Raw genomic sequence first — 18,279 nt, 5'->3', positions numbered from 1 at the left:
TCCCCTCACATTTCTGTTTCTTGCCTCCTCTGTTCCTCACTAGCTTCATCACACCACACAAAGACTGCTACCACACTGCAAAATTAATGCAGTTGACACCACTTTAACTGTCATTGGTTTGATGTTGTGGAATGCTGGGATTTGTCATTTGTTGTGGCAACAGAGCTCTCTGACAGAGAAGGCCAAATATCTTACAAAACTACAGATTCCAGAATTCCATAACATTAAGCCATAGCAGCCAAAGCAATGTCAAACTAAATTAATTCTGCAGTGCAGATGTAGCCAAAGAGGCAGCACAAGGCTGCCATGCATGCAATCCTTCATCCTCTGCTTCACATTGCTCAGAGTGACTGAGAATATCCCCAGTATGCAAGCAAATCTTTTGTGTTACACTGAAAAGTGGTGAATTACAGCCTTAGCAATAAAAGGCAAAAAAATAACACCATTCCATCTTTACACAGAAGTAAAAATAACACATTGCTTCCAAGCTTTATTCCTTAGGTGTGCAAACTCCCCTTGGCAAAGTAGGCTTTGGGAGGGAACAAGATTTTAAAGAAGAGAATATGGAGATTATTGTATGGACAAATAATCTGACTGCTCCCTAATGGGATGCAGCCATAGTTAGGGGTGCAGACTGGTATTATCGCTCGTAATTTGCTACTGATTCTGCTGTGCAGCTGCATCCTGGGTGCCAGGTGTGCTTTGGAGTCCACTTTTCAAAGCTGGAAAGCTCCCGGCATTGAAAAGTGGTCACTGAAGCACGCCTGGGACCTGGGATGCAGTCGGGATGCAGCCGCATGGTGGAATCAGTGGCAAATTATGAGTGATAATGCCTGCCTGCATCCCGCACCCCAGCTATATCTCATTAGAAAGCATGCGATATTTGTCCATGCGATAATCTCCTATGTTAGCCCTGGTGGTATCTGTAACTTGAAAGGAGAACTCATCCTAGGTTCATTCTTCTCCTAATCATAAACAGCTCCAAAATTAATCACACACTGTAGAGGCAGTGTGATTAAAAGTGAAGGGCTGAAGGCAACAACAACAAAAATGCTGATTTGTTTTTTAATCAAATACATTAATTTTATCCCCTCCACCTTTTTTTTTTTTTAAAAAAAAAATACTTTTCTGTAAAACTGAAAATAAATGATCCCTTTGTAAAAAGGCCCTAAGGTGGTATCCATAGCATTTGTGCGCACTCTCTATCAATCTCTCTTACTCATTAATACTGTATGAAAAATGCAAATCACCAAGCTACAAAAAGTTATAGCATTAGTTACTGAGGTAACAGATTTGTGTGTATATGGAGAGCACAGCAGAGCAAAGCCCAAACCTTCAATTAATCCTCTAGCATTGTCTATAGCAAACTATTTAGCTTCTTTTTTAGCAATTACTCTGTAACCAAGGTGCTAAAAAGCTGCTCCAGGCATATGAAATGCCATTTTGCCTCCTGTACCTCCCTTTCCTCCCTTTCAATCATGAGTAGCAGGAGTGGGGAAGATAGAGAGAAGAGATAAGAGGAAACCTACACAGCTTCTAAAATAGAACTTGAAGGGTGACATGGAGGTTTTTTTGTCTGTATTTTTTAAAAGGTAGATTTTTTCCGCTACCTGATACACATCTGATTTAATGACAGACGGAAGGCTGGCTGTTGTGAAAGACAAGCCAGAGATATGAGGAGACAGTTTTCTATGTGCCTCTGTTTTCCAAGTGACTGACCAAACTGGAGCTGTCTCTCTGTGTTTAACTGCAAATGATATAAATTATACATTTGTTGAATAATGGTGGAGTTGGGAACTGTGTCAATCCATTGACCTCAGTACCTGAAGGGGTATTTTTCCCTACCTCAATCCCTGAAGATTGAGGTCTGCTGTGAGGCCCATCCTTTATGCTCTACCTGTTCCCATAAATGAAGAAATCCTTCAGCTTTAGGAAGGTGAGCAGCAGCGGCAGCAGCCCATCCTTCTCTCCCCACAAAGAGGACTCAATCCAACATCACCTCAGCTTATCAACATGCAGACTTATGATACACTGAGCCATATACCCTTCCCTTGACTTGAAGCTGGCAGGGTCAGAGAAGTGCCTGGCTACCACTATATCAGCAAGCACACAATGATTTCAGCAGTGTGGATCTCAGTTCTGATATCATCAATTTGCATCTGGCTATCCAGACACCTCTCTAATCTTGCCTGCTTGCTGTGAAGCACAGAATGGCTGTGTGAAGCACCTTTGGGGCTTTACTGTATGGTCAGAGTGGGTGGATGGGGCTTTGGGGGTTGTGGAGGGAGGCAGGGAATGTCAATCCCCTCAGTACATGAAAAAAGACATCTGTACACGTAAGGAATAATTACGCATGTGTACATCCCTGACAGAATTCCAGTCAAAGTTTGTCCATTTTATTACAAATATATCTAAAATATGTCAGCACTAATGCATTTGAGCAACAAAACTCAGTTAGGAAAGCCTAAATAGCAGTGGAGGCTGGTATCTTTGATGTCAGTGGGGCAGTACTTTGTGCCTTAGTCTATCCAAAGAGCTGAGCAATTCAGGTTCAGCACTACAGATACCACTTTCAAAGTTTAGACTACAACCTGGAGCAGGTTTCCCATGGACATCTGTGCCAGCAGGGTCCACTGGTTTTTATGATGTGTCTAGAGCTTGCTGTTGTACATGCCAAGACATGAGGGACAAGTACATTGAATGCTTTTTCCACATACTGTCAGATGGAGGAAAATGGCATGGTGATGCTTCTTTACTCCCGGATAAGTGTTTATAGGATTGCAGCCTAACAGAGATCAGCTTAGAGGATAACTCCACATGCCCACTGAAGAGCAAGACTCATTCAGTTCAGTGGGTTTTACGCTCAGGAAAAAGGTTGTAGGTTTTCAGCCTTACTCTCTAACAAAATGTGTTCACCAGTCTTTTGAGACTGGTCTGGCCTTCAAAGCCAGAGTTATTGCATGCTACCCCTGTATTTCACAAATGGAGATCATGAAATTTTTAGCAGAAATGTTTTATTACCATTTTAGTTATGAGTTATGGTTAAGTCATTTTTATAGGTGCAAGGTGAACAGAAATTATGAGTGGATATTTCTGAAGAGCAAAAATACAGCTTCAATGAACCTCTATGCTTAACTGTACTTTACCCAGTCACACTCATATATAAACCATGGTACTTGTTTATTAACAGCCTTTATTTCTAAGGATACTATTGTTACAGATGTTGGCTGACCACACTTTGTTAAGCAGAAGAACGGCTAAGAATATTTCTACTACTGTGACTACTCTACTATTGTGACTACTACTCCTACTACTAATATTGCCTGGAATCCTCTAAGCACAGCAGTTATGGTGCTGTGAGCTGAACCTGGTTTGGCACACCCCACCCAAATCCCCACTATGGCTGTTGGCAGGAATGTGTTCCCTTGACACTTGAGAAGCAGCTGTTTGCTGTTTTCACCTCCTCCTGTGAGTGATCCTCATTCCGAGAAACAGAAACAGGGTCCCTGTCACAGTCCTCCCTTGCTCTAGAGATCACTTATGAAAGGGATGGGTGAGAACAGCAGCCAAATGCTTCTGAAGTGACAGGGGAATGGATCACTGTTGATTGCAGTGACTGCTGCCTGGTAAGTGGAGATTCTGGGTTATCTATGGGCAAGGTAGGGTTAATCTATAAAGTAGGTGCTATCCAAGAACCATGAATGCATAACAGTAACAAGTGCATAACTCCATGTTATGCATTAATAATTGTGTCACAGGATTCTCCCCCCGCCCCTTGCTGCCAGTGATACCAAATTTTCTGTTAAGTGTTAACATACTTATAGATGTGTGCCCAGTAACCCATCAGATTCATTAATTGAGGTACACTTGTGCTCCATATCAGAGTCAGTAGCTCCAGGTGACTGAAGCAAGAAGACATTCTGCACTGACAGACCCAAATCCACATAAATTCTGAAAAGGGAGGAAAGGAACACAACAGCTATCAATATCTGCTCACCGCCCCCAATTACCAGTAAATCCATAAGTCTGGCGACAAGATGGCGACTTCTGGCTAGACAGAAGTGATAACAGAGGGGAAAATCAAAGTTAAGTGATTGTTTATACAAATTAGGCCTGCCTAATAAAATATTCTTTGCCTGTCAGTGGAAAGAGAGCAGAGAAGGGAGCAACCAAACCTCCCCTTGAAGGGAATTCCACAGCCAGAGAGCAGCCACTGAGAAAGATCTCTCCTGTGTCTTCACCTGTGATAGGGGTGGGCTAGAGGAAAAAACCCTCTCTCCCTGTATGGGCTGTCTCATATGAGGGAGAAACAGTCTTTTAGATAGCATGAACCCAATCTGTTGAGTGAGTTGAATGAAAGAGAGAGTTTCAGTAGGTATAGTTTTTATGACAAGACATCACCACAGACTTCTCTCTTCTCTGTAACTACAAAAGGTTTGGGAGCTCTGTCCTCTTTTGCAACTATCTCCCATAGCTTTTAAACAGAAGTAGAATGACCACTTATTGAGGCAAGGTAATACTGAATTTCATGCATTGATGTTGGGTTAGACTTGATGATCTCTGAAGTACTTTTGAGTTCTGTGATCCTTACACAGTTCTATAGCCCATCCTGCTTTCCTCTCCTTAACATGTAATATATTTGGCTATATGCAGTGCTCACAGATTAGCATTCAAGGATACTTTGCCTAAGCAACTCTATGGAATTCATGGGCCATCATAGGTCAACAGGTGACTTGAAGGCACATACATACACAACACATAAAAGAATAGAATGAAGAATCCACCTCCGTGATTTAAAATTGAATGACATTAAGAAGGAAGATCAGCCCTTGTCACTATTACTCACTGTTCTGAGACGAAATCACAAATGAACAGGTCCTGTTTTCTTATGGGAACACAGTTACCAAAAAAGTATATTCTTCTAATATAATTTGCTGCCTGTAGGGAAAAGCAAGGGAACAAATCAAATCTAGCAATACTGTCAGTAGATGATGTCTACATTAATATTGTAGATGGTTTTCCTTGGGTTCCGCTTTCATAAATAAAGTCATAATGTCATATATTTTATCATGTCTCAGACAATAGTGACAGGCAAGATGAGGAAAATACATGGCTCATCTCCTGGTCTATGTTTCAGTTCTGAATGTTAACATTTTCTTTAATTAAGTAAAGTGGCCTTATTCAAACCTTTTGGCACATCAGTCACATCCACACTGTTAAGACAGAGGATCACATTAGCTTTCCCTGATCGTTACATCATTCATTTCTTATGTTTGATGTACCCACAATGTGGGCATGCCATTAGAGAAAGTATACTGTAATCCTCTCATTAATATGAAAATTAAAATCCATAGTTGGACCACAGTTTCATTAGGATGTACCAATGTTTTAAGGAAGTATGGACTCAGATGACTGCCCACTTTTGTGGCATTTTGACTGGTATAAAGCTTTTGTCCATCTGTGATTTGATTTTCTACTTAAACTTACATGGCTAAACAGACATAGCCATGTTAGTATGGAAAATCAATATGCATAGGGATCTTGTTGCACTTTTGAGATCAAGGACTTTATTGCACAAGAAAAGAAAGGTGAAATGGATCAGGAAAATAGTGGCTTTCCAAGGGCTGCTCCACATGCTCTCGTAGCACTTGTGTTCTCTTCCAGAAGGGAGACTATCATCAAAGCATGCCTTTTGTTTCACATTCAGTAAAAGGCACACTTTGACAACTATCTCCCTTCAGGAAGAGAACAGAAGTGCTGTGAGGGCATGCAGAGCAGCACAAAGAAAGATGCTACTCTCTCAATCAATTTTGCCTTTCTTTTGTCATGTCGGTAAAGTCCAAACTGAAAGAAAGAATCTGGAACCATGAGCCCATGAAAGCTTGAGACTTGCATCTACAAAAGCTCCTGCTACCAGCTTCTTTCTTTCAGTTAGTCTCAAAGATGCTAAAGGATTCCTTTGCATAAAGGTTACCTTTGTCTGTGTTCTCATTATCTTGATGTATATTTCTTGTGAACCATGCATGGAGTAGGTTTGGCACCACTGAAAGCCACATACCTTTTCTACAGACTGTGTGTAAAATATTGTTGTAGTTGCTGCTGGTTTTCTTTTTGTGAAGGTTTCTGTAACCCACTGTGATGGAAAAAGTGGTATGTAAATGCTGAGATCTGTACAGGAAGCTGCCTTATATCATGTCATGTCTGCTGTTCTCTGACTGGCAAATACTTTCCATATGTTTCAAGTAGGGACCTTTCCCACTGCCAGAAAACTGATTGTTTAAACTCATCATCATCATCATCATCATCATCAGATATTGGCATTTGAACTAGGAGCTTTTTTATCTATGAGCCATTGAACTGTATTATGCAACCTCTCCACAGGCACTTCAGTATGCTTGGGCCTTGGACTGACCCCATCTACCAACAGTGTCTATTGGCTGCTACTGGAAAGAGGAAGCACTCTAAGAGAACTTCCATTTAAACAATTTCTGAGTAACATGCTTTTTCAGAAAACATATGCAGGGCTAGCCATGCTGACTATGAAGCAAAATAAAACAAAAGCCAAAGGCCACGAAACAGTACATCATGCTAGCTTTCAAAGCTTTTTTGGCTTCTTCATCAGGCAAAGATGTTAAAAATTATACAGAAGAAAAGTTATGATTTTTAGCATCGCAGGCCTAAATTTTGTCTCAGATGTTACTTCTGTTGTCAGATGAGATAGTCTGGAGGGATCTCAATACAGGCAAAGGCTACTCCCCTTTTTGGCCATGTGGGGATTAGGTACAAAGGGCAGTACAAGCAGATAATAAAATCTGAACTCTATTAGCAACAGAAAATTAATTCCCAGAGTTTGTGTGGGGATGTTTTGTTCGTCCTTCATTCGTGATGTTGGCTGCCTTTGATCCCATCTTTTTCTCTATTCCTTTCTACTGCCTTCTCTCATAGCTGCTGATCAGCTTCCCATTCACCCTAGACATCTGCCTACATCAATCCAGACAGCCAAAGACTGCAGCTTCTTCACACAACAGAGCTACGGATTCTCCCTGTTAATGAGAGGATGCACCGAAGATCACTTGGCTCTCATTCTGGAAGAGATCAGCTAGAGATTCTTTGAAGGAGGAGCCATTAAAGCCAGGAAAGTAAAAAATGGCATGTGAAAGGTTTTTTTTAAAAGAGAGAATTTCTTTGAACATGTACAGAGTGCCCTCGCTTAACCACGGAGGGACCAAGGTTGTCCCTTGCATATGTGAGTGGGATTAGTAAGAGCTTTGGTTTCAGAAGGCTATATTTTATCAAGTCTAAATGCCAGAAGTTATTTTTAGAAATTAATCACTGCCTGCATGGGATTTCTAGAAAGGGAGTTTTGGGCTTCTGTACAGATGATAGTGCCAAAAGAGTGAAAATGTGCCAAAAGGCAAATATTTAGAGAGAGTAACTACATTTCACACATAAATGGGTCTGACAATAAGTTGACTCAGCGAACTCTGGGAACTGTAGGCAATTGCTCTTTAAGAGAATTCTCATGGATGAAAAAAAGATCTTCAAAGGTCTACAATTTGTACCCTACCTGTCACTTGTTTCAAAAGATGCTGTTTGCAATTGGAATACATGGTGATTTGCTATTAGTGTGTGCTTCAAGTAGTTTCTGATTTATGGCAACCCTAAGATGAACTTATCATGGGGTTTTCTTGGAAAGATTAATTCAGAGGAGATTTTCCATTGCCATCTTCTGAGGCTGAGAGAATATGACTTTCCTACAGTCACCTAGTGGGTTTCCATGGCTGATTTGAATCCTGGACCCCCAGAGTCCTATTCCAACAGTCAATTCATTTCACTATGCAGGCTGTCCTAACTGGTACTTTGGAGAATAAGAACCAGACAAATGGGGCATTTCACATCTACTTGGCTTTGCAGCTGGAATGAGGTGAGCAATTCTCTGAGCAGAAAATCTCAGTCCAAATCAGGTGCGTATTTCAGATCAGACTTTGTGTCTAAGGGGCTCAACAGAATGGTCATTAAGGCTGGCCTGGGGGCAGAGTCGGGGCATGGCATCCATAGGATGCATCCTCAGACTCTGCCCCCATGCTGGTGTGATGCCACATGCCACTTCACATGGCATGTGGTATCACGTCACTCCTCTGGTGCTGTGTCTACATGATGCAGCAGGAAAAGAGCGTGGAAAAACCATGCTCCGGCGATTATGTCACCCTTTCCGGGGCACAAAAAGGAGTCATTTTTTCCTTTTTGTGCCACAGAAAGGGGAGATTGGGGTCATGACATGTAGCTGCCATGGCCACAATCCAGTGTTAAAAGGGGCGGTCTGTCAATCCCCTAATTTTTCCTCCAAAATAGTAGAGACCAGGTTAAGCAGACTGGCTTGACTAATATTGTGTGATATTCAGTTGTTTTCTTTTTGTCCAGTTGTACCTGATAGGTGAATTCTTCCACAAAAAGAGACCATAAGGGCCTGAAGCTTACTGATATTCCAAATAATTCAGTGAGGCATACATAAGTGCTGATTTACCATTCAGCAGTTCAAGAGGTCTGTTCTCACTGGGATTATTATGGTGAGCCTGGCCTCTGCCACCAGGCAGAAGGGTTTTCAGAGTCCTATTTAGCATAATGGCCAAAGGTTAACAGCTATCCAGTGACACAGAAAAGGTTAATTTATATTTAGCAGGTCCTGCTAGATAGTACGAGAAAGGATATGTAGCTGGGAGCTGATCAGAGACTAAACTTTCCAGAAAATAAACTTCCCAATTAGCAATCTTCTTATATAGTTCAGTTATTAGGATGGGAAATAGGATGGGAAATGGGTCACACTTGCACACTATGATTTTCTTCTCCACTATATAAAGCCTTGAGTATCTATCTTCCATTGATTTAATTGTGGCAGGGTAGCAAGCCAGAAGTAGGTAGAGTGTTCGTCCTGAGTAGAATTAGATGCTTAGGTCTGAGGGAATGGCAGAACCCATCAGCTAAAGAACTCAAATGCCTTCTCTAGTGTTGAAATTCTGCTGCATAAAATAAATCTTATCTTATAGCAGCACTGTATGTCAGTTTCCAGTACCAAATAGTCTTGAAACTGCAGCCAGGCCCAGCTCATAACAATTATGTATAGAATTCATGCCAAAATTACAATCCTGTCCATGCTAACTTGGATGTAGGGATGGGTAAGAATTTTGTAAATGAATTAACAAAGTCTGCACATTGTTTCATATTCAGAGTAGAGAGAACCTGAGTCTTGTTTTCTTTTAGTGATATACAAGAAACCACAACTGGTGTTCATTAATACCCATCCAGGGTTTTGAGTGCATGGTTCTTAGCAATAGCAAGCAATAGAAAGTACATTCCTATACTGCCTATCAGTGCACTTAAGCACTCCCTATGCAGTTTACAATGTGTAAGCTTAGAAATCTTGTTTTTGAATTGTAGAACTTTACTGCACAAGAAAAGAAAGGCAAAACTGATCAGGAGCGTAATAGCTATCATACCACTTCCATTCTCTTCCAGAGAGAAAATGGTTGTCAAAATGTGCCTTTTGCTGAACAGATTTGTCCCGTTCAGCAAAACGTATGCTTTGATGACCATCTCCCTTTGGGAAGACAATACAAGTACTACAATGTCATGCAGAGCAGCATGGAGAAAGATGATACACTCCTGATTGTTTTTGCCTTTTTTACCCCCATGTAGTAAAGTTCTCAGTCAACCATGTTAGTGGTGTTGAATTTAAGTTCCCATCTTTATTTTTGAGAGTACACCTTTAGCATCTGCAGAGCAGGTGCAACATGATGGTCTCCCTGTTGGCAATAGCTGCACCTATTAAATGTGTCCACTCCAAATGATGGAAGAAAGTCATTTATTTCGTTCTTGAATAATTTATCAAAATTTAGAAACCATGTATTTCAGACAGAAATAAGTTCAGGTTTAAAAAATTCAAATCCTGGTGCAAGTGGAACTGATGGATTTCTCAATCTGTACTGGGAACTACATTTCATTAAATGTATTTGGATTTACTCTGGAGTAAACATGCATAGAATCACTGTGTAAAACAATTCTACTATATGCATTTCAGATAACCTGTAAATTCACTGCCTGTAAGAAAACGAATGGTTGCTGAACTGCAAAAGTGCTAGTTCTGGATGTCATCTATTTTTGTAACTTCTTATAAATAACAATGACAAACTACTTTGGATTAAATCCATTATGCTATTTTGCATACAAAGTTCTGTATCACTCAAGCTCAGCTCAAAACTCTTTAATCATATAACATGTCACTGTTCTCAGGGAACACATTCAACAACAAAGATTAAAGGTGAGATACTAAAATTTCCTCTATATTTTAAAAAGGGAAATATAATTTATTTTCCCACATAATTAGACTTAATTTTCCCAATGATTTTTGGCATGTTATAAAGGTTGGTGCTTTTAAAGTGGTCAACTGAAAAGCACTTTAAAAATTGCTACCTGATATTCTTAGGAATTATTTAATCATCTGTCATTCTGACAAAACAATTAATAGTTACAAGAAAACAGCATGCTGCCAAACTGTGATAGTGTTTAAAAATCCTTCCAGCTGCATCCTTCCAAACAATCACTGTTGATATATTATTATGGTCATTTAGTCAACACTTGGAAAACTTTCTTTTTTGGACTACAGTAACTCTGCTAGCATGGCCATTGGGGGCATAACAGCTAGGGATTTTAGTAACTGTAGTCCAAAAGCGTAAAATTTCCAAGATCAGCTCTTAGTTGCAAAATATTCACAGGACTGGCTGAGAGACATTCATAAGATGCCAAATTTCAAATAAATAGTGTACCCGCTTGGCAAAGGTAATGGAAGATGGTTACTCCAAACTTTATATAGTGCAGATGCAAGCAAAGAAAATCAAAGTGCATATACATTATCCTTTTCTCCACCTCAGTAGCTATGACAGCTGTGCTAACATGTTAGTAATAAGAAAATTCACTTCCCCAGTCCATTCCAGCCTTCTTATATTTTCTTTGCCTCAAATTGCCAAGCTAATGCAAACCAGCATAAAACTAATGCAAATTAAACCCCACTTTACTACTGGATAGCTGTTAACATTTGGCCACAATGCTAACAAGGACCTGAAAACCCATCTATCTGGTAGCAGAGGTTCAACTCTAATACTTTTCTACATTCAAGATGCCACTGAAGGTTTTCAGGGATGGAAGGTGTATTGAGAAGGGTTCTTCTGTGCGGGCTACAGTGATGGTAGTTCCTCTGTTGCAAATCTGGTCTGGGTGCAAACTACCATACTTGATACTACACAGAAAACATTATATTATAAATGAAGCAGGCTGGTTAGAAAATGCCATGGACACCATGCAAGAAAACACCTGATAGGAAAGGAGGATTACTCCTGCTACTGTCTTTATTCCAGAGCTAGGCACTTTTGAAACAAATGCATAATTTAAAAAGTGCATGCTCATGGGCATGATACACCACCCAAAGTTTTCTCCACACTGCCCCCCTTAAACTGGAGCAGTAAGCTCTGGAGCTGCCCTGGGTTGACACAATGCTGGCCAAACATGTCCAGATAGGCCTTTGGGAGACACCACATCATCCCCACTGGCCTGCTCCCCTTGATGCTGCTGCAGCCTCATCAGCCAAGAAGCTCCTTGTGAGGGCCTGGGAATCTCTGTCGCTTCTGCTGAGGTCAGAGACCCTCTCCTTGTTGATCATATGATGGGCACATAAAATTTTGAATATATAGCATATAAATGCTAGCTGAAGGATGACCAGGTGGGCTGCACAAGTCTTACCCTGTTACTGTGCCTGTAGGTCACTTCTGACTTATGGTGACCCTAAGGTTTGTTCAGAGGTTTGCTTTTCCTTCCTCTGAGGTCAAGAAAGTATGACTGGTCTAAGATCACCCACTGGGTTTCCATGGCTGAATGGGGACTCAAATCTGGTCTCCAGAGTAATAATCCAGTGTTCAAACCACTACACAACACTACTTCTCAATAGAGGATACATCACTTGCAGGTGTCCTATGTTTAAAAATAGTCCAGTGTAAGTCCATCTTAAAAATGAAAACCCATCAGAAGGAAGAACTGACTTCTGTAATGTGGCCAACAGTACTCACCACTGGGACACTCGATTGGCTACACCCAGACATTATGTGACTATAGTATTCCTCACTACAGCGTATCTTCCAATATTTCACAGTTGAAAACTTGGACATGTATGACCAAGCAACATCAGCATAGCCAAGATAGCAAAAGTTATAAATGAGGAAGAACATACAAGCTAGGAGAGGCTGCAGATTTTTGCTTTTAGCCTTTTACAGGGAAGAGCAAAATTTTGCCCCCTTTTCACTTATTCCCCATTCTGAGTTAATTAAGTACAAATTACTTTTGCACTTTGAATTCAGTTTGCAGCTATTATAGTTCGCTGAGGACAAAGACAGAAAGTGGGGAGGGAGAGAGAAAAATTGGGAAATTTTTAAAGCAGCTGGGAAATAAATGGGATTACAGAAGATTAAACCCTGCCAAACTGGGACTGTTGGAGGGTGTGATACAGTGAGATGTGTTATATTTCTACCGAAATTACAATAATTATTTCTAAACTTGTATTGACAGATACAAATAGAAATATGAACATTTTACACAATTCTCTGCCCCCCTTTTGGTTCTCCATTCCCCTTTTTCTTGGTACTGAATAAATGGCTATTCTAGCAAATTGTCTGTAGTGAAAGCCAATTACTATTGCCTTTTTGGAAGAGGTAAGGTACATTTGGAGACTTGTTTATAGACACTCATTCACAGCCCTGCTCCTTCTTTCCTTTTTACTTGCTAAACCTTCATTGTCCTGTTTTTTTTGTTTTTTTAAAATACCTTTATCAGAATAGGATCAGAATGGCTTTTTCTTTTCCTGGAACACTAAACATTTGGTGTTCCACTAAGCATTTTTCAATTTTAGTGTTATAATTAATTAAAATTTAAATTTTAAACTTCCTCAAGGTATATGAGCGAGCTGCTGGTAAAGTCACAGGCTGACAGTTTGAAGGATTGAAAGATTAAAATTATTGGCCTGGGGAATACAGAGGTTCGGTTCTCAAATCTCCTTTATGATCTTATTTCTAAATATGCCAAGCACATAACGTTCCCAATGAAATAACTGCCTTTTTCTTTTCTCATTTTCCTTCTCTTAAAAAAAAAGATCCTGTTTTTTAAGACAGGGCTGGCCTTATGATTAAGAAGACCTTCAGATGATAAGAATCTGAGGACTAGCAGGAAACATCACTGTCTTGCATTTTCTTTTCTGCACTTTCCTATCACATCCAAAACAGAACTTTTACATCTCCCCATCTACTTCCCATGAGGAGATGCATAAGCTCTCCATTTGAGGACAACCTGTGCATTTCCCAATAGGCAGAGATACAAAAGTTCTATTTTGAATGAAGTGGAAATGGGCAAGGTCAGGAAGGATGTCTGTGCTTCTTGTTCCCTCTCTTGTACTCTCATTGTCTCTAAAGGTCCAGGAAAGCTCATTATAAGGGTTAGAACTTTACTGTAGTGAAGAGGCTAAAGATATCAATGCTACAGAGATGTATTTCCCCCCCCCCCAAAAAAAAAAAAAAAAAAAAGACCAGGCACAGCAGGAAAAGGATCTCAATAGGACATAATTGCATCAGTCCAGGTGCCAGGGCTCAGCTAACAAAAATGAAAGTAAGTGCATCTAGGCATGTTCAGGACTCTAGTCACTGATGATTAATTATTGCTGACTCTTCACACACATGACATTAAGGAAGGGGTGGATAAATTGTGGACCATTAGATATTGTTGGGCTTACAACAAATGGTGAGATATCATGGAAGTTTTAGTACAGCATCTGGCAGACCATGTTTCCCAACCCTCTATTAGAAGGAGGACTTTCTGGCAGAGTACACACATGGCTCCTGGAATACTGCAAAATGTAAAGAGCCATAGTATTAGTTAAATGACAGGAGTAAACAAAGTTCTGCATGGGTTTACCATGGCTATATCATGGCTGTGGGACTATGAGTAGAATTATGGTGATTTATTGGCATTGTCACTGTCCTGGTAGCCATGTATTCTATTTCAGAAATACTGTATTCATTCAAAAGGCTGACAGCCCTCTGTTTGAAGGAATCCTCTGCCTGAAGATCTTTCCAGTTCAACTTTGGTTGGAACATCAAGAATCATAAGAAAGGAGAGCATGAGGTCATGAGTTGCTCATCACTGATGCCTGAAGAGCAAACAGAACTGGTAGACATGGGTCAAATAGTCACAATCTTCCACACTATGATGAGATACAATATATGTTAGAATTGAGCAACAAATTTGACTGTACCTCTGGCCTACCTTCCACCTTGCCTGCCTGCTTGCCCATCTCAGTAATACCTGAAGGGCCTTACAATCTGACAACCAAAATAGCAATCAATCTCATTTAAAAAGCTGGATAACAAACAACTTGCTGTCATTATAATCTACGAGCCATGATAGGCCAGGTTTCCCTGATTGTGATACCTCTGCCCTTCGCTTCATGGCATCCATTCTTCTGCCTGCAAATCACAGGAGACCACAGGCATAAGATGCATGAACCTTCTACTTTCAATATATATAATGTTTTCCTATTTGCAAACACCTTTTGGATCCAGAAACGCCATTATTCAGAAGTTTATGCAGCATATTCTTTCTGATTTGTGCATGTGACAATCTGCCAAAGAGATTTCTCTGTGGAGAAAGAGCGAGGTGTTCCATGAAGGCTGTTTTCCTGCTTTATCCAGTTACTGCATATATATAAATGCAGGTTTATTTTAAATGCCTGTCAAGAAAACTCCAGTGAGCTTTGTGCTACTACGTCCTTTCCCATATATTCTCTGATTTACAGCTCATTCTATTGAAATCTTTGCTTGCCCCTCACCAAGGAAATAAACAGGCAGCTTTTTTAACATCATTAGCAAAAGGTCATTGTTTAATTACAATAAAAGATGGGCCCAGGGTAATGGCTGCCAGCTCAGTTATCTCAAGGGAATATACAATTTTCTTTTGTTCTCATGACTTATTGCTGTTTTCTGATCCTGGACAGTTAGCAGAAAAGCCTTATTCCCAACTCAGCTGGTTTTAGATGACCAAATCCCTTATTAGACCTGATAATCTCATGTTTTTATGGGTCTGGTTGCAAAATACGCTCTTTGCTTATTTCATTAGAAAGAAAACAGTGAACAAGTAAATACCTTGTTTGACTGTCCTGCTGCATTAAGCTCTGGTTAATCCTGAAACATGGCTGTTCTTATGCCTTCCCCTGCTGTTCTTTCTGGCAGCCATGAAGGAACCTGGCTTGGGTTCAGGTTTCTATTTATTAAATCATAATCAGGATAATGATTCCCTTTTGAAAACCTGTTACAAATTAAAAGCAGAATAGATTTCCTTTGCCTCTGCTATTAAGCTTCAGCTATTGCAGTATTGATAGAGTGCTGTGAAAAGAGCACAGCAGTAAATTAGTCCCCTTTGCTAGCAAGCTGCCTAACATAGTCTGCTTCTCGGGTAAACAAAGCCCGGAAATATACCTTCAGTGTCATTTAAAAGCCATCAGCTACCAGTATTGGCAACTGCATTGCCTGTAGCAGAAATGCTGAAAGAAGTGTAGGTTGTTCCCATGTGGTGTTTTGTGTTTCTGGGTTAGCAGACAGACAGTGACCAGTTCTGCTGGCCAGACTCCATAAGGAAAGGCCAGACTCCCTTTTCACATCTTTTCTCTTACTTGAATAAACATGGACAACAGGAGAAACAAGATTGTGATCAGTGGTTTCCTCCCTGTTCTCCACATGTTCAAAGGGTGTTGTCCTGTTTATGTCCTTGAGAAGCAAACCAGACTCCCAGGACAAAGGTGAAGCATTTCACAGAGAGTTTAAGGATTGTGAGTCCAGGCTCACCTAGATGTCAGCTGAGAAACAGAGATAGTCCAGTCTGGTTCTAGTTGTTAAGGTTAAATCCACAGTCTAGGCAGGCCATTCAAAGGCTAGTCCAGAAGAATATTCAGAAGTCCATGCAGAGTTCAAGTGAATAGTCATGGAACACGGCACCAGTGTAGCTTCATCCAAGGAAGGCTGGTTGTCAGCCACACTTGTCTGAGGGAAATGCTGGGTTATTTATAGACTGCTCGATAGTGGTGTCATGTACATATCTGAACATCTATTTATTAATACAGATACAGTTTGATGCTACATTAAGGTGCCAGCATGAGTAGACATGGTCTGCAATGACATGCATAGCTCCAGATATGGGTAGTGTGAACAGCATGTAGGCTTGGCTCAGCCATGCAAAAAGGCATGGGGATGGAAGATCTTGCAAGAAAGAATATCTCTATTTCCCCTTCCTCTGCATTTCTGATGAATACCAAAAGCCAAAAGATGAATTCTGCCAGATCAAACAAGACCAGAATCCCCCTTGTATCTTTCTAAACACACCCTTCCTACTTTTTCATTCCTGGGGAATCGAGATCTTGTGTAGGTGTTATAAAAGTCCATGAAGTCCATTAATCACAATCAACCATTTCCATTTCCTGAATAGCTAAACAAACTCTCCACTTTAGAAACCTTTTGAGGTTCCTCATCTATCTGTCTATCTACCTATTGTAATGACTTCAATGGCATGGCCAAGATAAGCAATATCTCTTGAATAAAATTTTAAATATACAGTGCGCCTGCGCCATACGCGGGCGCGCCATACGCGGCCTTGAGCATATGCGCTCAAGCTGCGGGGCGCGCGCGGAGCGGAAGGGGTGGCGCATGGGATGCGCCGCCCCTTCTGCCCCGCACGCGCCCGCGCCGCCGCACACAAGCCCCATTGTTTCCAATGGGGCTCGAGCATAGGCGGAATTCGCCTTACGCGGAGGGATCTGGAACGGATCCCCCACGTAAGGCGAGGACGGACTGTATTTTGTAGCTTCTGTTATAAACAGAATGAATATTAATGAAGGGGCCTGTATTATTGCAATATGAAATATTTTAGAACTAGCCTTCAGATCATTTAAGCCGTTGTTGTTCCTAGAAGCAAATTTATGAATAGCAACATCTTTCTTTGTTTGTGTTAGTTTCTACAAGGGAAACATTCTCAGATATGTTGATCTTAAATCTTTATATACATCACTAGAAAAAGGAATACAGTAAATCTTCAACAATACTTTTACCGAAGATATAGAATTTTAAATTAGGTGCTGGTGGAGTTTCACCCTGTAGGCAGTACTGAACCAAGTAGATTCATTTATACAGTGTCACTGAAGTGAATAGTTGGGAGAGCTAGATTTATAGACAATAGATGTAAAAGTAACTATGAATGTAGTGAGCTGAGACCACACATTTTTCTTTCATGAACTACCATAATGTTTGTGTTTGTAGTGTCACAGGATTTTTCTTTACTCTTGCACTCACTTTGCTTTTGTTAGAAACTAACATCTTCTCCAGTCTTGACTCATTCTTTTCTCAAATAAAATTAGATGACATTTTACTCCTATGGCTTGAAATAGGCTTTCCAGCCTGGGACTCCTCAGATCTTTTGAACTACAATTGCCATCAGACCCATCCAGCATGGTCAATGGCTAGGGATGATAGAAGATGCTGTTTAAAACTTCTGGAGGGGAAAAGCTGGCATATCGTTGGGACTAAATAATATTCAGTAGGATTCTCTCTGTTTGAGGATATCAAAAGTCACTGAAATCATAACATTTATGGTTAGAGCTTGGAAAGATACCTGGACCCAGCTACTTGATCTAGTGGAGTTCTTTCATTCAGACTCATTCTTGGCACTTACGTTATCTTTCCTCTTTCTCTCCCATACTTATATCCTGTTTTTGTTTTTTGTTTTACTTTAAAAGCATTCAAGGAGCTTTACAAAAGAAACAGAATAGAATAAAATAATAAAAAACAACAGCAAGTGGGGAAAAAAGATAACTTTAAACCATCATATATAAAATGCAGCAGAATGAAACCTTACATATGTCACCATATAATGCATTGATTTTAATGGGGCCTTCTCCTAGCTCAGCATCTGTATGCATGTTAGTACATTTCATCATGATGGATTAACATATGATAAAGTAGCCATAGGGCACTGAGTATTTCAGTCCATCCCTGTAATCTTACAAGAAACAAGGGAGGAAACCATTTGCCTTTGATACTTCCTAAATCTCCTAAATATAGATTTCCACAATAAAAATGCCAGAAGGAGCCCAAAGTTTGAATGAGGTCCCTTCCCAAGGTGAAGCAGGCTCCCCATCAAACCTGG

The sequence above is a fragment of the Sceloporus occidentalis genome, unplaced genomic scaffold (assembly GCF_023333645.1).
Source record: "Sceloporus occidentalis isolate IW3139 unplaced genomic scaffold, rSceOcc1.0.p SCAF_7, whole genome shotgun sequence".
NCBI classification, from domain to species: domain Eukaryota; kingdom Metazoa; phylum Chordata; class Lepidosauria; order Squamata; family Phrynosomatidae; genus Sceloporus; species Sceloporus occidentalis.
This window is presented reverse-complemented; position numbering follows the sequence as displayed.